Source organism: Seriola lalandi, unplaced genomic scaffold, assembly GCF_002814215.2.
Source record: "Seriola lalandi dorsalis isolate HSWRI2012SDOR001 ecotype SW California unplaced genomic scaffold, Sedor1 jcf7180002054956, whole genome shotgun sequence".
Classification (NCBI taxonomy): domain Eukaryota; kingdom Metazoa; phylum Chordata; class Actinopteri; order Carangiformes; family Carangidae; genus Seriola; species Seriola lalandi.
In genome coordinates this window covers 1,666,582-1,689,791 of record NW_019525507.1, presented here as the reverse complement: position 1 = coordinate 1,689,791, position 23,210 = coordinate 1,666,582, and positions in this window count along the sequence as shown.

Genomic DNA, 23,210 nt, shown 5'->3' with positions numbered 1-23,210 from the left:
GCGTATGGTATCAGTCAAATCCTCCGCATTGATTTGTTACATGACCACAGGTGTGTGATAAAGGACAGAAAAGATTAAGTTGATCATCTGGATTGTTTGCACACAGTGAGCACAGCTGAAGATATCAGGGTCGCTTGTTGTCACTTGTTCTTTTTCTTTCTCTCCGCAGTATGATTTCTGTAGACTTGAAAGTTGCTTGAGTTAGATAATCCATCATAATCAAGTCTTTATTTGGTTTTGTCACTGTTTCTTTTTTATTGTGTTTTAATTGTGCCCTTGAGTTGAGTGTTTTTCGTACAGTGAACACATTTTGTTCCACTCTGCTTACTGTCAATCATCTGACGCCCACGGGGGAGTTAAAAAGAAAAAAACAAAAAACAAAGTCTCCACCAGGAAATAATTCCTTCAGAACACAACATCTTTAAAACTTTACTGCAACCCTGTTTCTTTGTTTGAGGCATCTTTGGCAGCAGTTGATTTCAAGCTAAAGTTTTCCAAAGTGAAAAATGACAAGATAATAATGATAATAAAAAGTCTAATTACAGAGGGTATGTAGCCTACTGCAAAAAATGGTGGAGAAAAAATCAAAAGACAAACAAGCAGACAGCAGTTAACAGACTATATTCCTAAATGAAACTTCATTCTCCTTAAATATGATTTAATTTCCTCTCGTCTCGAAATGACTTGATATCAGCTGGTCTTGAAGCTCTGATATGCCGTTCTCAGCTGGAGACCTGGCGCCTCTTTGGTGTGAGGTTTTTCCTCTAAAGTGCCACAGGACGCAAAATAAGTTGAAGGGTGTTTATACCAAAAGAGAGTTCAGGATTTAATCAGTCCTAAATATACTTTCTGCTGTACAACATGTAAACTAATACCAGTTTATAAGTGTATTCCCATTATTATAGTAATATTTCCCCCCTTTATACTCACTTTGAAGTTGACTCTGTGAAAGCCACATAATCTCTACTGATTTCAGCATAGCATGTTTTACTGTGAGAAATAGCTATGAAAAAAGGGGATAGAAAACCCTTTGAAGCCCCTCTGACTAACGTTTGGATTCAGACCTAAATAAAAACTGTGATTTTCTTCTTTTTTTTTTTTTTCCTTTTCAAAATCTTTAGCCTTCTCTCTCTCTTTCATCTTGGCAAAAACTTCAAATGGTGGACTGTTACCTAACAGCTATCCACATCAATGGGAGTCCAGAAAACACTGGTGAACATAAATGGGAATTTTGGGCAACCTCTTTACACACCTAAACTCACTCCCAAGCCACAGTAGGGATGTTTGTGCATTAAAATGTTTGACCGGTTGTTCAAAATGCAGATCTATATGTGGACACGTTAAAATGATATAAAAGGGTGTTTTCCTTTCATCACGGGGGGGGGGGGGGTCAAGGTGAACAGTAAACTCCCAGCAGCAAAACATTCATTTTTGGCCAAATATTACCAGGGGACATGAGAGTAAAAAGAGCTCTGGATAAGACATTGAAACATAATGTCCTCTTCCTTTTTATTGTGAGAACAGACACATCGGATCTATGAAAACTGGAACTGAGATTGGATTAGCGTGTGTCCGTCTGTCACTGTGGTCAGGAGATGCTTCTTAAAATATCCTCAAGAGAACCGATCTCGCAAAGAATTAAAGGGTTGGCTGTTGCTTATAGTTTTAAGTGGTGCTTTCAATGCAAGCCTGTTCGGGAAAATGTGGTAAAAAAAGAAAAGAAAAGAAAATGCACAGATCTCCAACTGCTTCAGCAGAAGGAAGCTGTGGTCGGTCTGGGCAGCTCCTAGGTGTGAATGATGAAGTCAACGACCCACAAAGGTGTTTCCACTTATCGCCTAATTAGGACTATTCTGGGGACTGTGTGGGGGTGATTGATTGACATCTTCCTCCTCATTCTCCTTCTTTTATTATTAGTACAAGTAGACCTTCTGTAACTGCAATAAAAAGGAAGCACTGAACAAAGGCGTTAATGACAACATTTTAAAAAAGTTGAAGGAGGTTCAAGTGTATTTTTGCCAGTATATATACTGAGGACCTATTGTGTATTGAGTGTTGTACACCTTCCAGACCACAGTAGCACGGGGCACACAAACATGATATGAAAGTATCAAATGGAAGAAGAAAGATATTCATCGATATCCACACAAAATATTAAGCTTTAGGCAATATAAAGCTGATGAATTATAAAAAAGTATTATCATGACGGCAGCAGAAATAAAAAATAATCTGGAGGCTAACAGGCACTGACTCTGCTGTGACTCTGCTACTGGAACAAATCTCTGCGGTGTACGGGTCACAGTTCAGCATGTAGTGTCAAGGACCAGCGAGTATGTACAAGATGCTGGTATCAGCATCAGCCAGGTGAGGTTGAGTATACTGGTTTGAACGGGTTTGTAGTGGGCTACTGAACTGTCTCCACAGTGAGCACAAACAGCTGCAGTAAGCCCAGAGGGAAGAACTTGTCACATAGTACTCAAGTAAGGCAGTTAGTTTGGTAATACCACACACAAAATCCCCACAAAATACACAAAAGTCATTGTCAGTAATCCCCCCTTTTTTTAAGCAACCTCATCATCGTTGACTTTTACACCCAGGTTTTTGTGTCCATATCTTTGCCTTTTTTTTTTTTTACCTGATGTAACTCCCCGCATGGCTCCACCCATCTTCAACCAGAGCACATCTAATCAGCTCAACTGCAAACACCTGTGTGGGAGACAGAGTCTTTGAAAAGGAGATGAAACCGGAGCAAGAGTTTGGCCTCACCATGTGCCGGTCTTCATGTGAAATGCAGCAAGGAATGGGGAATGGGGAAGGGGAAGGGGGGGGGGGTTGTTTTTATTAGCTTATGGTTCTTGTGGCGCATGTTTGGACAGTTTATCTCGAGTCTTAAGCCTTCACTGCTGTAACCTTTTCATATCCCTCTACAGCTGGTCACGTTGCACTGTCTAAACCTAAAAAAACTTAAGACATCAAATATGAGTTTACACGGAGCCTAATAATCTGATTTATATGTGGTTTAATAGCCTAAGCAGAATAAAAATGCTGTATATAAACAGCTCAATCGGAATAATCAGGCCCCAACTGATTGACATTTCAAAACCTTTTCATCATTTTCATTTAATTGGCTCACTTTCTGGCTGTGTACTCTGTGTACATGCGCTCTGTCTTGACATAAATGTGTGGGGACGTACGTTTCTCCACACAACATATTCATCACTTTTTCTATTGATTAAATATGTCGGTGCATGTAAACATCAGGCTGTATTAAATCACTTCCCATGAAAACAGTTGACCTGAAATCTTCAATCAGAATGATTTCAGTTAGGATATAAAAAACAAAAACATGTGCATGCAACTGCAGCTTATGTCAGTCTGATTTTGGAAAGAAATACACACATTTAGTACATTTAAATGTACGTTTGATGTGAGAGTGTGGTATGAAAAAAAGCCCTAAATGAAGTGATGGAAGAAGCAGACACATCTTTATAGATCTGATGTAAACGGGTGTAAAACACTGGTGATAAAGAGGGATTTCAAAGCTGAAACTTGGGTTTAAGAGGTCAGAATGGTTCATTTTTCCCAACAAATAACCATGACGGATCCTCTGACATGTGATCACAAGATTAGTCATCCTGGGAATGTTTAGTGTACATAAGGACAAATGAAGAAAACCAGTCATGTCGAAGTCTGCTGATCTACAGACACTCTCTAAAGCCAGCCAAAAGGAGAGTAAAGCTTTAGTTTCAGATAAAGATGTAAGATTCATTTCACCCCCCCGCCCCCGCCCCCCCCGGCCAAAAAGAACAATCGAATCCATGTCCAATAAACACGTTTCTTGTGCGTCCATGTTAGTTTTGTTTACAAGCATCTGTTTGCTTGTAATTGGGGAGAGTGAATTTGATCGAACCAAGCACAAAATTACAGAAGTTTCTTTTTTCCACCATGGTTCAGATGAAAGAGAGCGGTAGATGTGATCACACTTTAGAAATATTTTTATTGATTTGTAAATAAATGTTCTGCCAAACTTTTTTTTTTTTTTTTTGCACACTGCAAAATCATTCACAGGAGTCTTGAACTGTACTCATAAATCTGAGAATGTGTGGTCTCATGCGGCATGACAGCATCATAAATTAATTAATCAAGGGAATGTTTTTCTTTAAGCTTAATTGCCCATCCCTGTATGTCTGTACAGTAGGTTTGGGGAAAAAAAAAAAATCATTACATTTATGAGATTATTCCTTGCTAATTTCATTGGAAGGGATGGGCTTTAACACACAAATAAGCTTAGCTCAGCAGACTGACAAGAAGCAGCTTAGAGATGCTGTGGAGGAAAACAGAGGGGGAAAAAAGAGCACCAGTGATTTATGGTTGTGGTCTCAACAAGGCCAGGCTTGAGGTAAAGTTGTTTACTACAGTCCATCCTTTCCAGATCTAATTCTGTCACTCATATGGAGTTCATTCATGACGGGGTTTGCACTCCACTGAAAAATTTGCATTTTAACTAGTAATTTAATCTTGTATTGAGTCCCTAAAATCTGAGGCGAGGAATGTCTTTGATAAAGTGGAAGTGGTCTCTCACTCTGACACTCAGCAGCATCCCGCACACCGAGGCACGTTGTTATGACAGGCTCCATTTTTCATAATTCTGCCGTTCTGATTACAGCTGCGTCGTGATTGATGAAGCCCACCGGCTGACTTTAACGCATCACGCCGGGTCTGGAGGTGGTGAGGTATGGCAGGTTGACACGAGCAAGTGAGGAAAATCTAAGCAACTCACTCCACTACGTTACAGACTCTGAATGACAATTGGGGATTTAATCCTTTTTTTTTTTTTTAATAAATGTTAATCTTTTTCAACAAGTTTCTAATGAGTAAGATCATCTCTTTTACTCTACTGACTCTTTGTTAAGAGACATTTGCAAGACGAGGCATGCAGTCAATCAAATGAGACTGTGCAACAAATGGATCTCGACCGATGACTGTTTTATAGTGCACATTTAACTTGAAGGTAAACGTGAAGCATTGTTTTCTAAGCATTGTTTTTCTGTTGTCTAGAGGTCTCTAAAGAATATTTTTTATTTTCTGGTTACTTGAAAAGAAATGTGGGCGTTCAGAACTGCTGTGGTAGGGGAAGTCTGCTCTGACCATTTGGTGCATGTCTGGATGAAAAAGTATGCCTGAAAGAGTTCCTGAAAGCTTGGTTTTCAATAATTTTCACTTTATCTCACTGTGCAGAAAGTGTTTGACAGGTACAGGGGAGGAAGAAAAAGGAGATGCAGGAATAAATTACTTTATATCTGCAGAGACTAAAGGTGGGCTATCATTTATTTAAAATATGTGTAGTCACAAACATTAAGTTTCTATCAATTTTATAGCTGCATATATTTATCTTTGTGTTGCAGCTTAGCTACTCTTCCTGCCTCAGTTGATCTAAAACTCTGTGTTGTTGAACTGTTTGTTTTCAAAGATGTTTGCCATTGTTGGCTTGGGTTTTCATTTTTAATGGGATAAACAGTCATGAGTCAAAGTGTCTGATCAACAATGTTGGTACTGTCATAGACTTATATTTAAAAGGGCTATTTGTAGGATTTCTCTGCTGCCAGCCGTGGTTTCTTGCTGGGAGCAGGTGGTGGTGATTGTCACTTGGCATGAGCTTCAGCCATCATTGGGTTTACAAGACAAGAGGTTATAATACTTCCTTGCAGCAGCACTATATAGTCAGGTTAGATTGGAGGCTAGGAAACAGACCGGGGGCTAGCTGGTTAGCGTGGTAACTTCAGTAGAAAAGACCTGATAGTTAGTTAGTTAGTTAGTTAGTTGAGACAGCTCTTGGCGAGTAAAGGAATGAAGTTTGATGCTGAACTCGAAATGTTCTAGACTGGTAAATAAAGAGCTGTTAATGCTGAAGTTGGCTATGTAGCAATAGCAAAATTTACAAATAGCTCCTTTAAAGTTTGGTAAAACATGCTGATTGGCTTTCTTGCTGGGAGTTAGATGTGTACATTGATACCACTCTTACAGTATATCTGTTGCGCATCGAGCTAGAACCAGGAGGTGATTAGCTTAGCTAACACTAAAAGCAGGGAGAAACATCTATCCGAGCTTCCTCTACAGTTTAAAAATACAGCTACTGTACTAGTCCAGGTTAAGCTAACTAATTGGCACATTTCCTGTTGGTATATAATGTGCAGGAACAGAAATGTAGAAAGGATTAGCTTTAGTTTTACGAGGTGTTACTGTTTTATGCTATCACTATTTGTTACAGTGGCTGGGTGCGAATTGCTACGCTAAGCTAATCGCATTTCCCAAAATGTTGAACTACACCCTCCATTTTAACAGCTTCCATCTCCATTCAAACTCTCAGTCCTCTTTAAGAAACACTCCCTTCAAATATCTGCCTCTCCTTAGTCTCCATGCTTAGCTTGTACTTTTTTCCTGCTCTATCAGCTGTTCTCTTTTTTTCAAACCATTACTCTTTTAGATATTAATAATAATTTCAGGGTCATAGCAGCATTATTTGTACAGTGTCAGGCCACTTTGAGCTTGACATTTTGTTGTCTGGTTGTTTTTTTAATGCCCGCAAATTTAATCTTCTCTTTTTAATAGTCAATGTGAGCCACTCTGCCAAATGATCACTCATAAAATATGAATGGAAAAATGAGTGATTCTTTCAATTAAGTTATGCAAGATTATCCAAGAGCCACACAATACCAATACTGCATACTTACGGTTGGTTATAAAGAGCTGGATCCCCTCAGCGGTTCAACCTTTTCTCTACAAGCAGGCAGGATAGTCTTTGGCTATGCAGTGTCAACAGTGTTCAGTCACCCTGCCTGTGCTTATCAACTTACCCTTTTCCCATTTCCACCTTATCAAGAATAATTATCTTTATTCTTGGGGCCTCTCGCGCTTGGTTTTTCTTTTTTTTTTATTTCCCACCATAACCTGTTATCGCATGTTGACTGGCACGCAGGATTTATGTCATTTATCGCCCTCCTAACATGCAACCCAATATGGTTTATTTCTCAATCTCTCTACACCCTCGTGATCCCTAGCTGCCTCCGTTATCGAGTCCCCTGGCCGCTCTGAAGATACCACAGGACGTTCGCTGTGGCTACGGTTCAAAGGCTAAGAAACCGAGGCAGTTGTCTCGTGGGCAACTCTCGACCTGCTTCTCCAGGATGAAAGACCACCACCCAGCCTTTTTAATTCAGTGTAAGAGGCAGACTGGTACATAGGGTAACATAAAACCACTATTTTCTCACTCATTTTTCCTGTTTGCTCAGACCTTTGACACTTGCATAGATACTGCAAATGAGCAGCTGCACTTGAACATTTTATTCATTTTTATTTTATTCACTCACTCACTCACAATCAGCCCTCACAAATTATTCATATTAGGATAAAAATACCTAATGGAAACATTGATTTAGAATAAAATGGCTCAAATTGTTTCAATTTTTTCAGCTTAAGCATAAAAACACATTGTCACTTAATGTCGCCTTCTTCCTCTTTCCAATGTTTGCCAAGAGACATAGTGATTTTTTTAAAAGAGATTCAAGATCCTGGCGGGTGACACAGGTGGCTCCCTTTCAGTTCAATACCTGCAAGAATATTAAAATAGACTCTTCAGTAGAAACCCCAGCAGTAAAGAGATTGATATTTTGTAAGACTTGACACAGCTCTAAACCCGTTAAACATTAGCTTCTGCCTATTACCGGCTGTGGAGCCATGTGAACAGAATATCTTCAAGATCATTATGTTTAGAGATCACACAAACAAGTTGTTGGAAAATCATTATCTGTTAAATTTCATGTTTCAGTTGAACACAGGGATGATTTTAAAAACCTCCTTTGCATAAACTAAAAAACGAATGCAGATAATGTTATTCTCTGATAATGTCTCAGATATGTTTCCCTTGTACAAGTCAATCCCGTCTGTTTATATGCAAACGGAGAACATAACGGTTGTTGGCAACTTCTCCCTGTCTACAGAAGGCTATGTTGTGATGCATAGAAGCAGTAGCTGGATGGGACACCATACAAAACATAGGCCTTAGACACCAGATACTAAGATCCAGTTTCCTGTTTGAAGTTACATTTACTTAAATATTAAATTAAAATTAAATTATTAAATATTTTAGCTTCAATGGAAAAAGCCAAGCCATCCCATCATGTGTCAACCTTAATGAAGTGCTTGCAGTTGCTGAAACTTAAAAGCATAAATCTATTTATCATGATTTTTGTTGCTATAATGTTGGAGAACAAATGAACATTTCCAGTGAATGTTACTTTCAGCAGAAACGTCTTGCAAGTTTGTGGAACGTTTGATTAACTTTCCCTCATTATGTTGATTTAAAATGAAATGTAATCCAGGCGGCTTTGTTTCTCTCCAAATTTATTTACCGTCAAAAATTAATTAAATATAATTTTCATGAATTGGGGCGGTTTGAGTGTGCAGCTCACGGTGAATTAATTCTGTTAATGTAATCAATTTTTTTTTTATTTGAATACAAAAAGTTTTCAATAACAAACTTCCTCCAAAGATCTCCATTAATTTTAGGTATAGCCAATCGGAGTGGGAGACGGTGTATTTACAGTAGTTTTTAATAAGTCAGTTCATAATTCAGTTTTTACTCATTTCAATTACTAACCATCTGTTCTAACTGAACCAAATAATTAAAAAATGGATCTGCAAAAGTTACATTAATGGCATTATCACGACACTAACAGTACATCAACATGATTAGCTGCAAATTGCTATAGGCAGATAATCATTCTAATTTATTTGAATAAAATGTATTTTTCACACTTGAGTTTAAAATGTCTGTTACTTGATTTACATTCATTATTGGTAGATCTCAAACTGTGAAACGACAAAAAATTGCAGTCTGTTGTTTTTTGTCTTTTCAGCACCACGTCCTGTAGATGAAGTGCAGTTTGACATATAGCTTCCTTTCACGCCTGACAAAAATCTGTCCAGGAAGCATACCATTACTATTGTCAAACTGGGACTGCAGTTTATAGCTCAATAATGCAGTCATCACTCATGCTGTCACTGACCATCACGTGTTTCACATTAGCTCTGTGTTTGACACTGATTTATTCCACCACCCTTGCAGGTACAGAAGGGGGGGGGGGGCATCCAGTCAGCATGTGTCGTGCCAAACTGTCTTTTGCCAATATTGTATTTTTGTTTTAGTTGTGTACTTAAGATCACAGAAACTTCATCTCTGTGTGTATTTCCTCATAAATTCATTTTCTTACACTTTAGAGTCTTCCGCTCTAGTGGGCTCTCTCTTGCTTTGACCCATCCCAAAATGCCATTTAGCAGAGAGGGAAACAGCCTTGTATCCTTACATAACCTATATAGCGCAGGGTTTAGTTGTGCTCATCTGTTGTGGAATACCAATAAATAATGTGTGACAAAAGGCTGCTCGGGACACTCCTAGGCCTGCTCATTTGACCTTTCGCCAAAGAGAAACTCGACAAAAACAAACAACTCCCCTTGACACAAGGACGCAATCTAATTTGGTGCAGAGAGGCTGAAACAAGGCTTTCCATTTCAGAGTCTTTCGGGGGAACTGATTCCAGCTCAGCACACCCACATCAGGACTGGCACATGGAGCCTGAAAAGAAATCAATGGCAAAGGGTTTAACAGGCTAACCATAATTGGGCTCATAGTCTAGACCCACTGTGGTCTTTGGAAGTTTTGTAAATACCAACAGAGAATAACAATCTGGGTAGAAAATAGCTTGTGTCTGTCTAGATGTGGCTCATTGATTTTTCTGGTTTTTTTTCATATTTATTTATCCTCTGTTTTGTGCATGCTTCACAGAACCTTGCAAGACGAAAGCAACGAGATGGAGAGAGAGAAGCTTTGTTAGATGAAAATATCATTCTGTGCACAGACCAGAATGTTATCAGATTATCCATACAGCCGGTACATTATCTTTTTACATTTTAAACACATTTAGCGCGCGCTCTTATCCACTGGAACTGACAGCCAGTCCTACAACTGAATGAGCAGATACCTGGCTGGTGTAACAAGTTACAGCAGTGACCCTGTGATCATTATATATGATGCATTGTTAGAGTTAAGGCAAAGAATTAAAAGGCAGGATGAAAAGGCAGAAAATAGGCTATTTGTCTTGCCAAACTTAACACTCTGAGAGTTGCTTTTACTCAAGTCTGACAGTTGCAGCAAAGGGACACTTACCAGAACAGAGCAGACTTTAAATATTGGACTGTATAAATATGTCTGGATGGCAGTGAGGAGGTCGGCGAGTTCAGTTATTCATTTGGATGGTGAAGTCATTTTCTGTGGGATTTTAGTAATCAAGAGACACGTTTCTCCACTGTTCGGTGGATTGAATAGGATGGGATTAAAATGACCTCGGGCTCAAAATATAGTAGAATAAGAGGAAATGTGTGCTTGCCAAATAAGTAAATTAACATATCCTCATTACGTTAATAGGAAACCTAATCCAGTCACAGTTGGGGTTTTCTACAAAAATGTATTTGCTTTTGCAAATTAGTTGTATATAAATGGGAGTTCTAGGAGACAGGGTTGCAACTACCCGTATATACTGTATCAAGAAAATCTGTAATTTAACACTACAGTCAAAAACATGGAGACACCCATGTTTCCTTTTGGTATTGCACTGTTCTTAATGGTTGGAGCTATGGCCCTTCATTCCAGTTCTGGGAAATCTTAAGCACACAATGGTAATATCAACTGGATGTTTCCAGCTTTGTGGCAACAGTTTGGTGATGGCTGTCTGACGTCTGAGTGACTCAAGTTCTTTTGATGTGAAAGAACTTAATCCCATCCAATGGACTGAAATGCAGACTGAGTCAAACCCAACAAGTCCTTTTTTTTAAATGAAATGATAAAATATAGAACAGAATATAAATGTTTGTTGATCTGGTCAATGGGGTTGCCAGATCAACAAACAGTTCATTTCAAAAGTGAAACCCCCCTTTTTCTCTTTTTTTTGATCTTACACTGCATTGGTGAAGCTTTGATTAGGTTTAACAACTAAAATGACTTTGATATGGAAAGATCATGTCTTGGATTAAAATTACTTCTTTTAAAGGCAGTGGGCCTTTTGATGCCTTGGTTAAGGTTAGGGAATAACCCATGTGGTCATGTTTGAAGTAAACCATCGTTGACTGTCAGTTGGAATCCACTCTGACTTCCTCCCATCCTTTCCCTTTGTGGCTCAATATAATAAACTCCCACTTAATTCCTCCTTTTGCTCCAGAAGAAAGAGTCATAATTTCTACGGCCACTAGAGGGCTTTCTCACTTGACTCTGAACATGCTGTTTTGGGACATTTTCTGCAACGACTAATGCTCTCACTTTTGTTGGGAGGACAGTCTTGCCTTAGGACTTATCACCAAAAATCAGTGACCGACCTCAATTAATGTACTTGTGGCTGAATGGGAGCAAATGCCTTCAGCCAGGTTCAACATTATGTAGAGAGACTTTTCAGACTGTTCTATAATAGCTGCAATTACTGCCCCTGGCTTAAGAATAAAATTTTTGTGTGTCCTTATACTTTTGGTGTACATATATTGTGTTAGTTTTCACCTATGGCCATACACTGGTGAGAATATTTGTTTATACACTGTACACCCAGCAACCTTTATGTGGGCAAGAAGCACTAAATCTGCAGAGTTTTAACAGGGAGGGAACAGTTCAGGGTTGTATGACCTCATTTTGTGAATTCAGGTTTATTTTTAGACAAGTCTTGGTAAGATTTTTGGGTCTTGTACACACAATGTTTTTGTTCAGAGATGTTAAATGTGGCTGTTTAACACCTGGAGTGATGATGACACACTTTTCTGCATGATTCTACCACTATTTATTAGTGAAAATTATTGTAACTGTGTAATTGTCTGCACAATTTTTAAGGTGTTTGTCACATTATTTAGATTAGCATTACTTCTAACTGTAAAAAAAAAAACAGGTGAAAATGGCGCATCCAATTTCACATAATCCAGTTTGTAGCAGAGGAAGACACTAAAAATAATCCCTTCCACAGCGCGTAAGCTGTATTTCAGAGTTTCACGAAGTGTTGTGAGGCTGTATTGTATATTACACAGTTTCTGCATGTTTGAGATGATTTTTTAGAGAAACTCCATATCTGCCACGTGGATCTGCCAAGTGTACCATGATGCACTGCGTGGCGTTCACATTGTGATAGGTAATGAACCCCGCTGTAAACTGTGAAAATGTGTTCTTGCAGTGTCAGCTGCAGTACAATGTGCTTAGTAGGATTCAGAGTCTTGAGGACAGCAGGGCACCCCTCCCACCCCCACCCCTCCTTTCTACCGGCAATACAACAAAATATTGGCAGGTGGATATTTGAGTCTAGGCTTCATATGAAAAATGAGTTTTTATCCTCTGCAGGTTTACAGGAGCTGATCCTTGTTATGCCATCCTTGTTTTGTTTTTTTTGCTGTTGCAGCTCTTGGTGTTGTCGAGGGTCCAGAAGACAGAACTTTGACAACTGGAGGCCGGGCTGTGCTCCATGAACTGGTTGAAGGAAAACCCCACTGATTTTACACAAAGTCTGGTTACAAGCCTTTGGGAACACCACTACTTAATAGGTGGAGGTGGTGGTGGGGGGAGTATAAAGTCCTCTCTACTTGAGGCTAGCAGCTACTAGCATAACACACCTGAACCTTTGACCGAACTGAAGGCTGTCAAGTTGCATTGTGGGTAATGTCGCTGCCAAGTTCTGACAAGGAAGAAGAATGAAGAACATGTGGGATAAAAAAGATCTCTGGTTCTGCAGATTTTGGTCCTTTTTTCTTTTCCTTTTTTTTTTTTTTTTTTTAAATGTATCTCGACGGCACTACTACTACTACTACTACTACTACTACTACTACTACTACTACTACTACTACAACAACATTAAAGGTTTTTTTTAATGTGAACTAGTTGCATATGAGCATAATTTATTTTATTTCATTTTAGCTCTCTTGTAGTTGTGATAATAAATTCACAACATTCTGCCCATTTCATTTTGCATATTATTTTTTGACGAACATACTTCAACTGACATTGTGTGCATAAATATATAGGATATACAGAACTTAAGGTAAATAATTAATGAGAAATGTGTAAAGTATTTCAAAATGTAACACTAAAAGTAAATTATGCATACGCCTACATCAGTAAAACCATTTTTTTCTTTTCACCTACTTTTTCTATTCACTTATTACCTTTTTTTTTAAATTTTTTTTATTTAAATTTTTTCTTAATTCTCTCACTAAGTCTCTGTACTGTTACCAGATGGTGCACAGAAAGGGTTTTAGTGGCTGGCTCATAGACACTGATACAGTACTTTGCTGTCCATCAGTAATTACTGTCACCACAATTTCCTGGTTGCTTGATTAAATATTTATGAACACACGCGTCGTATTTTTGTATGGAATCACTATAACAAACATGAATTTATAATTAATTGCCTCACAGCAGCTCAGGAGACAGCTCGAGTGATCACACAATAATTTGCTGTTGCAATTACAAACCATTGTTCACCTAATATGATGTATATGGAAAGTAATATATTTTTTTTTGCGAGATCCCACAGTCAACTGCTGCATAATTATATATGAGACCACCAGTTTACCTATACACTTTGTCACAGACAGATGTGACCAGCAGTCCATCAGTAGATTTAAACACCCCCCCCCCATCCTGCAAATAACAAGCCTGAAAAATGAATTATCAATAATCATTTTTTGCAGTAATTACTCTGCCATTTCCTATGCAAAATGGCACTGCATTAACTACATTAACAGAAAAATAGATTGTTGGGGAAAAAAAACCTCTTGCTTGCATGTGATCATTGCTAACATTGACCAGTCACTTCAAAATAAGAGCTAAGTTTTAATCCAACAGTGTGAGAAGTCCCATGTTTCCTGTCAGCAGCTGGAGCCTTTTGGCCGTTAATCAGTGTTAAGAGACAAAACTCAGGAGAACGTGTTGTTAGCCTCAGCGTATACTGTACAGTGTTGTGCAAAAGACACATTAAATGACAACAAAAAGAAGCATGTAATCATCACCTTTTTATTAGAACGCAGACGTTGATAGCTGACTGACTGATTGAGGTTAATTTTGGCATCAACACTCTGCAACTCATCACTCCTCTGAAAGCGCGCCGGGCAGCAAACGAGAGCACAGGGAGCGAACCATGCAAATTACTCGGGAGGCCTTGGGAAAACAGTGTCTGCAGATGGGTGCTGGGGTGGTGGAGGCGCTGGCAGAGCAGAGGAAAATGCATACATGGCAACAATTGAGCAGCAGTAAAACAGCTGCAGCGGAGAGAACAGGTAAGCATAAGCTGGCTTGTTAGAAAGGCGCTGTGAAGACATCTTTAGGAGGTGATGTAGCACCACTCAGATTGTCTGTCTGAACTAGCTTACACAGGTTTTGTTACATTTCCAAAATACATTTCCAAAATGCATTAGAGCATCACTGTGTGTGGATCTAGAAAGCTCTGGTCCAAACCCAGGGGGTGTTGTGAAACTGTTAGAGGGTGCACTCAATCACTCCTGCAATTAGTTGACAATTACTGGAAAATGTTACATTTAGTATATTAATAATAACAAGTTCTTATGCCTGAATGACAAAACATGTTTCTAATTCCCCGTGAGTGTTTTTAATTATCTGAGCACCCCCATCAGTGGGACAAAAACACACCATCTTGCAGTACTTGAGTTCATTTTAACTGCTTGGTTGGAGTAATGGGAGATGGTGGGTGAGGCAAAGAGATTATAGTTGGCGTGAAGTTACTCTTAGGTGACTAAAAAGACTAGCGTCTTCTTGGTTAAAAGAAACCAACAGTGATAAGATGTCTCTTATAGTGAATGTCAACGTGGGTCATTTTAAGCCAGTATTTGTTCAAGCAACAAATAATTTTTCTGCTGAGGACAATTTCATAATTACATAGCCTGAAGAAACACAGCTTAAGCTCCCTTACATCATTGACAACTATGGGAAATTTATGAAATGGCTATGTTTCGCTCCAAGAATTTTCTGTCAGGCATTTCAGGAGTTTATTTGTCAGGTATTTATTTAATAAATTAGCCAGTGTTGCTAGTGTGCATGAGCTGATTTGTTACTTGCCCTTATTCTTCCATGCACCTCTCTGTATACAGGTGTGCAAGAATCATTTCTGAAACTAACCCAACTTCCCCACTGCCCTCAACTTGTTTTTAAAACTGGCTGTTTCTATTTTGGATGTGTGGTAGACAGAATGAAACGTAAGAAGACAGTAAAATAAAGTTTAGCAGTGTGAAAAGGTCCCACAGTTTTCCTTCTATCATGAGGTCACACAGCTGCACAATCTTAAGAGGTCTAATCTAATTTACCAATTAGTAAGAACACCCGCTTGGGTGCTCTGAGCAATGGGTGTGTCGGGACTTAAAGGAGCTCTTTGTAAGTTTTGCTATTGCTACATAGGCAATGTTAGCAGTCACAACTGTTTACTTACCAGTCTAGAAGAAACATGAGTTTATTTCTTTAGTCCCCAAGAGCTGTCCCCAGCGGTGAAAAGCAACCCTCATGTTTTGCTTCTATTTCTAAAACTTCTTTTCTTCTACTGAAGTTACTTGCTCAACCTGGCCAGGCCAGATGTTTCGTCACTTTCCGATACTGAGTCACTGTAGTGTCGTGTCTGCCCTAAGGAAGTAGCGCTGCTCGGAGGGCGTATTATAATCTTGTTTTGTGAACGCAATGACTGAAGCTGTTGGAAAGACTGATAAGTAAACAGCTGTCAGTGTTAATATTGGCTAGTAGCGTTACTAAAACTTTTTTTTTTTTTTAATACATTTATATACTCATATTATCCTGTAATATTGACTAAAATGCATGTCTGTAAGGTTGAAAGATACTGTTTTGTACATTTTGCAAGGACCAACCTGCCAAAAGGTCTTTTAACTTGGTACAGGTAGTTTCACCCTGGTTAGCCTGGTTATGTTTCACATAAACACCACGGTTCACTGCTGTAGCCTATATATAGTTCTCTGTGAGTTTTCTGACCTTCAACAGGCACAGAGTAAAAATATATAAAAGAATGTAAAACACAATCTTGCATGTGTCACATTAATTGGAGGAGGAAAAAAATCTTGTTTTTTAGTTACTTAGTTTTTGACCTTTCTTTAGCTATTTAGAGGACTTTTAATATTAGCATAACCATGCTTGTGTATGATTCATAATTAAGGTAAAATATTGGGGTGTTTACTTTGCGCTACTTCCCGATGTTCTCCCTAACCCGACGCTACTAAATCTTAAGACATCAACAGCACTCTGTTCACAACCTTTTAGTTTCCTCAACCTGTTACACGTGATGGTTCCCAGCAGTTATTTCCACCTGTAGGACTTCCTGCTGAGGACACATCACTTTATTGAGCACAGTGAACCTGTCTACTGCAATATGCTAAATCATGCAGCGACTTAACCATGCATAGTAATGACATCTTTATGCTCTCTCTTTTTCTTTTTTTTTTCTTTTTCTGCAAGTTTCTCACAGATCACTGTTAAGCAATACAACACAGTTCATTCCTGGTCTTGTGGAATGCAGTGCATGTTGAGCCACGTGGAGTACAGAGGTTTCTATACAGCTGTAAGCCACCAGTGAAGTATGAAATAAAATGTCAGCTCCTCAGAGCGACCGACTTGTTCTGAATGCTCAGATTATCACCTCTCTGTCTCGACTGAGATGCAATTTGTTTTCTGTCTGAAAAAGTTTGAAGAAAAAAGGGTGAAAAAAAAAAGAAAGCAGAATAGCCAATTGGTGGCTTATTAGAATGCAAATGTGCTCTGGAGCTGAGATTTTGCATGCTGTTATCAGTAGCCATCACGGGGAGAAAGAGTCACCGCTGTGACTCATTCAGGGAAACATGACATTTAGGAGATAATCGGTCTGTCTTTTTGCAATTGTTCTTCAACTTTTCAGCAGTGTGAAACCCTCTCATGCTTATTCAGAGGCTATCTGAGCCAGCAGAGCAGGCCTCGTCCTCTCCTCTGGCAAGGCTTTGCTGATAGGAGAAAAAGAAACTGTGGAATATGAGCATGTGATAGAAATCCATATCAAAGTGGTTTAAATTTCAAATGTACAGATGGATGGTGGAGCCTTTGGTTTCCTCCCATGTCACTGTGTTTTGAAATGAGGAAGTGTATTGGATCATGTCGGCTCATAATGATCAGCTAATCTGGAAAATACGCACGCAAGCACAAAGCGAGATGAGGAGCCAGGCCGAGGTTATGTGGCCAGGCCTCATTTCTGCTCGTGTGCTCACGGGAGATTCCTCCTCACAGACGATGGTGCGGTAAATTTAGTTTATCACTGTGTCAAATACATTTCTAAGATGATTTTCTATAGCCGGGCTGCAAAGTGTGACTTGCTTTCCCATCACAGAATGAGAGGGGGAGGGGGGCGAGCAAGCTCTATACACCCCCTCACTCTGTGAACATTATATCCAGACAGTTTGTGCTGCATAATTTAACTCCATCTGTGAAGAAATGTGGAGCTAGAGGAGAAGAAAGGCGTGCTGAATCTGGTGTTCTCTCTGCCACTTTTTTCGTACCGAAGCTGGGTGGTAAAATAACATTATCTGTCAATAAGGCTCGGACTCTTGAGGTAAAGAAAGGTATAGGAGGGTGTAAAAATCGTGCTGGATTCCTCTTATTTTCAAAGTGCTCTCTCTTTGCTTCACAAAAGCTTTTTTATTTGCTCCATTTTACTCCTGTTCAGAAAGTCTTTTACACTTTCAGCAACAGTGATGGTGATATCTCATAATACTTTCAAAAGAAGAGCTGGGTAGTAGTACAGTAATGATCTCTAACAAAAGGCAGCATAATAGGGTTGAGCATAAGGCACTAAAACCTGTGCTGAAAGGTGTCACCCAGCACAAAGTAAGTTGAAAAGACAGAGCATTTACATCACATTTTAAAGCTGTTCATAGAACAGCTTATTGGTGTAAGTCATCCCAAATTAGTGGCTGTAGGATTGGAGGCAGTCTTTTCTCTGCAAGCTTCTATATTTGCCCACAACAGCTGACACCTAATGTAAAATTTGACCATGATTTGCCGTTTCCAGACAAAAAAAAACAAACAAAAAAAAAAAAAACCCTGACACCTTGAGCCATGGCACGGAGATCATCTTGTGTGCTCAGTAGTTGTGTGCTGCCCCAAATGCAAAAACTTTTTGAAACAGCTACAATACTTTTTTTATAAAATGAAATAGAAGTAAGATGCAGTTGTAGTTGTGCACCCAGGAGATGAGCCTTGAGATGAGGAGTGAGCAGCGTCCAATGAGAGTGCAGGTAGTAGACACACCTATACAGTGACTTCTTCTGTTCTATTGAATACTGTTGTCATTCTCACCAGTCGCAGATTTCTCCAATTGGAATAATCATTACGTCATCATTACCAGCTGCGTAGTTCATCAGCTCTGTCCAACCTGAAGATTTATTTTTTCTTTTATTATAACCTCTGAATGCATTTATGCTTTTTCAGAAAGGCCTTGCTCCAGGTCACATAGATGTTTCACACACAACACAGTAGCATAGTTTGATCTGCTGGCTCCGTTGCAGCAGCTCGGAATGAAGCGCTTTGCTCAAGGGCACTGCAACAAAGGGACAATATCCCCTGCGCAGACATGTCCTGCTAAGCTGAGGATTCAACTATCAACAGTCACGACCAAAATACCTAAGGAAAAAAAAGACTTCTCTGACAATGAGGCGTACAATTTCAGAAGCAGGAGCCTTATTTAGTTTCGGTAACAATAGATATATTATTGAAATAAAATTGAATTATTTCACCGCAGGAGTTAATCCGTTTGATGATTATCTTCCTCCGCTTCATTTTTACTTCACAAAAACCTGTGGATAAAGAAAATGAAAGCAAAAATAAACTCGTAACAGAAAACTCATTTCAAAACGAAGCTGTTTTATGGAGGATTTTGACAGTTGAGCAAAAGATCCTTGGATGTCACCAGTAAACGACAGAAGCAGGCGAGCTTGATGTAGAGCACTAATAGCTGCACTAATTAAAGTGGGCTCGGTCTCCCTCCACCTCCAGTAAGGTGCGTGTACAAAGGCCAGTGGGGTAGCAGGGGTTGAGGCCCAGATAATGAGGTTTGTTGGGAAGCGGCAGTGTGGTTGTGGTTGTTGTTGTTTCTCCTGGATTTTTCGCCTCCTCTCCGTTGACCTCGGCTCATTACCGCGCATGAGAAGAGGTGACGCTAGCGCCGTGACCCCTGTGGTCCAATTCATTACCCTGCATCCTGGACCTCGCCTCCCCCGGGAACAGGCCACTTCCACAGATTCAAGGTGACGGTGAGAGACAGGGAAAAAGAGGAGGAAGGCAGGGAAAATGAGTGGGAGAGGGGAAGGAGAAATGAGGATTGTGATTGTCCAAAGGGAGGAGTGACTGAATTTGGTGAAGGGTCTGATTAACAAACGCCCTTAATTTGTGATCCATTCATGAAATATTGTCGGTCGGGAGTCGGTGGATGACGTAAATGTCTGGCTGAGGGAACAAACTTGGAGGACTAACACTTCTAAAGCATCAGCTGCTGATGAAAATATCCGTGTATATAACATATGTTCTGACCACAATATATAACAGGATGTAAAATTCAGTGTTGACAGGCCTGTGTTTGAAAAAAAAAAAAATCTTTCAACACAAAGGATTACGCAAATGCTCATAAAAAAAGTAATAAATTTAAAATCCTGCTGCAGGCTTTGAGCTGTCCTGTATGGAAGTGTAATTATGTCAGTGTCTCCGTATGAAGCAGCACAGTGAGGTGCAGAAAGCTCGACACATCATCTCTCAGAAGCGCTAAATTAGCTTTTGGAAGTGTCATGTCTGAGTTGTTGGACTCATCCTCAGCAGGAATCCCCCCACCCACCCACCCAAACCTGTCAGCTCACATATCGCTGCTGCAGTGTCAGACGAGGCCTCTCACCTTGCAAAGCATCGCCAAAGCCCTGTTCCTCTTTCCCTCTGGCAGCTTGTCACCTGTGTGCACCCCATCCCGTCATTCCCTCCCTTTCTCTTTGTCTCCTCATTTCCCCATTTCCTTCTCATTTCCTTGGCGTGTTTTTAAAGCTAGCCAAAAGAGCGAGTAGGTGACCTGCACGCGCTGGCCTCTGCCTTGCTTATACAGCTTTTGATTTCTTGTCGCTCCATCCTATTTCCTCTTTTTGTCCGTTTTCGGTCTCTGTTCTTGTCTGTTTCATTTCATCCCACAGTCTGTTTCCTTGTCCATTCTGCAGGGACGTCCTCACTTTCAGGTCACAGAGTGAGATGCCACCAATCCTGCTGGAAAGCTCTTCCTTATCGCCCTCGCATGCCTCTGCTAACTCAGGAGAGAGTTCACAGAGGTGCACTACTGAGGAGGAGCTTAGTACTCAAAGTAAAATGCTAAAGGATAGTTCAAATTTATTGCAACTTTTTGGCTATTACTCCTATCAGTAATGATAACAATGTCACCATGTTGTGACATGGCTAACAACAAATCAGATGGAGCAAAAAGCACAAGAAGTCACAGGATCAGCAAGGCTGTAGAGACACCACGGGGTAGCCACACATATTTTTAAGAGAAGGTATTTCTGACCAGGTACTCTGAAATCTGAGATTTTTATCTGACAACATTCTCACCAAGAATTAAATAAGAAAAGGAGATGGTTAGCTTAGCATAAAGACTGGAAGCAGGGGGGACAAGCTAGCCCCAGTTCTTTTCAAAAATAAAATCTGTCTATCCGTACAAAAAAATAATTGAAAAAATGACTAGTTGTGGCTTTATGGGCCATTATGTGCTACACTCTTCCTTGGCTGAGCTGCTGGTTGCCTGGTAACCTCAAGGCAACAAGAAAGAGAGTAAATTAGTGTTTTGTTTTTTTCCCCAAATTCTCTTTTGGAGGATTTAAACCCTTCAGGGAAACGTGAATCACTACATCACTAAGCTAGTTCATCTCGTTTTTATTCGACTCAGAAAAATTTGGAGATTCAACTATTGTATGAAGGTATGAAAGCATCATATGCCAGCCGCCAGCATCCCTCAGCCCTGTGCCTTCGCCTGCCGTAATGCTCACCTCCATCCACCTTTCTTTCCACCTTGCTGAGATCAGACAATAAACCTTTTCCTATTTATTCTAACTCTGAGTCTCTGTCCTACATTTGAGCTCCCCCAAATGAAGTGGTTATACTGGCTAGACTTGTTTATAACCTCTCACATCTACTCGTCTGACCGAGTACACCATTATCATACCAATATTATCAGATAGAAATGATAACCAAAACTTTTGAAATAAGACCAAAGTTGTAATAACCCGCATTCATCTTTCAAAGTGTGTTTCTGGGAATGAAAATCCATAGCTATAGCTTTTCCTTTTTATGCTAAAAGCTCCCTGGGTCTTTCTTGGGGCATGTCAGGCTTATCGAAAGTTGAGCATTTAGGAAAGTGACTTCATCTTTGCTTCGTCTTTGCACTTGGTTTGAACTGAGGCATCTGTGCGGAGCCACTGCTGTGCAGATGGTGCAAAGGGGTTTGACTTTTCTCTCTCTTTTCTCTCCTTCCTGAACTCCCTTTTTTTTTGTTTGTTCTGTCCTTATCACTCCTATAAACACCTCTTGGTCACTACCAAGAGGCAGCCCCATGTGTGTAGTGCAGGCAGCAGGAACAGCAGGGAGTGTTAAACAAGACTTTTTCTGCAGACCTCTCCCTAATGGGAAGGCAGGATGCTTTGAAAAGCCACAGAAAAAGAAGTCGTGTAGGACAGTAGCTCACTGTCTCTTTCTCTAATGGGCTGATGCATGCCAGGCAAATGAGCATGCCCTGACTGGCCAGGGTCCAGTTCCTCCACTGCCACTGGAATGATCACGCTCATTATCTTATTTTGCTCCCGGGTCGACACGAACAACACAATCCGTGCTTTTTGCCAGCGCTGGGTTAACAAAGACGGTTTTTCCTGCACCTCTCCCTCCTTTTTTTATTTCTCTCTGGGGATTCTATGCCATCTGGTATTGTCGGTGGCGGGGAAATGGGGGGGAGCAGGCGGTATCAAAGGGGCCTGTCCAGCAGTTGATCAAGGGAGAAATCCGGCAGGTGGCTGGCTGCCTGTCTCAGGAGTAACATGGCTGGAAGCAAGAGATCCACACAGGAGGGGTGAAGACGATCATCATCCCTGGTTGGAGCCTTGTACAATATGTGGATTTTTTATTTTTTATTTCGGCTCTGTATGAATAACGTTATTATTGATGTATTGAGAGAGAAGAGCAGGAGGAAGAAACTTTTGTATTGGGTTTTAGATGTGGGCATATTTCCCCTGTGTCGACTTTTATATCCATTACCTGAAGTGCCTGGCAGTGAGTGCCACAAATGGAGATCCCTGTCACTCTTTATCATAACTCTGACATTCAATATTAAAAATACATTCAAGCGTGATTGAATGTTTGATGGTGTTATTCTATGACTGATCTAAGTGTCTGGCGGCTGCATATCATTTGAGAACTGGTGCATGTGTAGAGGCAAATGTAACACATTATCACTGCCAACTGGATACTCTGGAGGATTCTGTTTAGTTTTTTTTTCTCACCAGTACTGCTGTATACCTACAAACAAGGCAATTTGACTTGTGTGTCATATTACTGTTGGCAAAGAAAAGGCGTGAGACATGAGTCTGACTGCAGTGTGAATCGCACATCTTTTTCCAGCAGTCTCACATTAATCTCAGTTGCTCCCTTCCATTATCTTTGCATCTAGCTATCTAATAATAGACTCCAGGGGCAGAACCTTTTTCACGAATGCTCACCCCACAGCCTTCCATATCAAACTGCGCATAGAACATCAGAAAATAAAGTGCTGATGGCCACTGACAAAGAATCAGATAGCAGACACCAGTCATCTAGCACTTAGTCCCAATTGTGATCTACAGTATAAATTAAATATGCTTGAAAATGGCTGCAGCCCTTTAGAAACGTCTGCTGTCAGTGAGATGGAGTTTTTCTGAGGGGACAGGCAGCAACCTCTCTGGGGATTTAGCTCTATTTCCACTGTCCAGATCAAATGAAAAATGAATCATTCTGCAGAGGGAAGAATATGATGCATGACTAAAGGGGATGAGGAAGCTGGTGGTTGTGGTGGTGGGGTGGGGTTGAGAGGGCTGGGGGGGAGGTACTG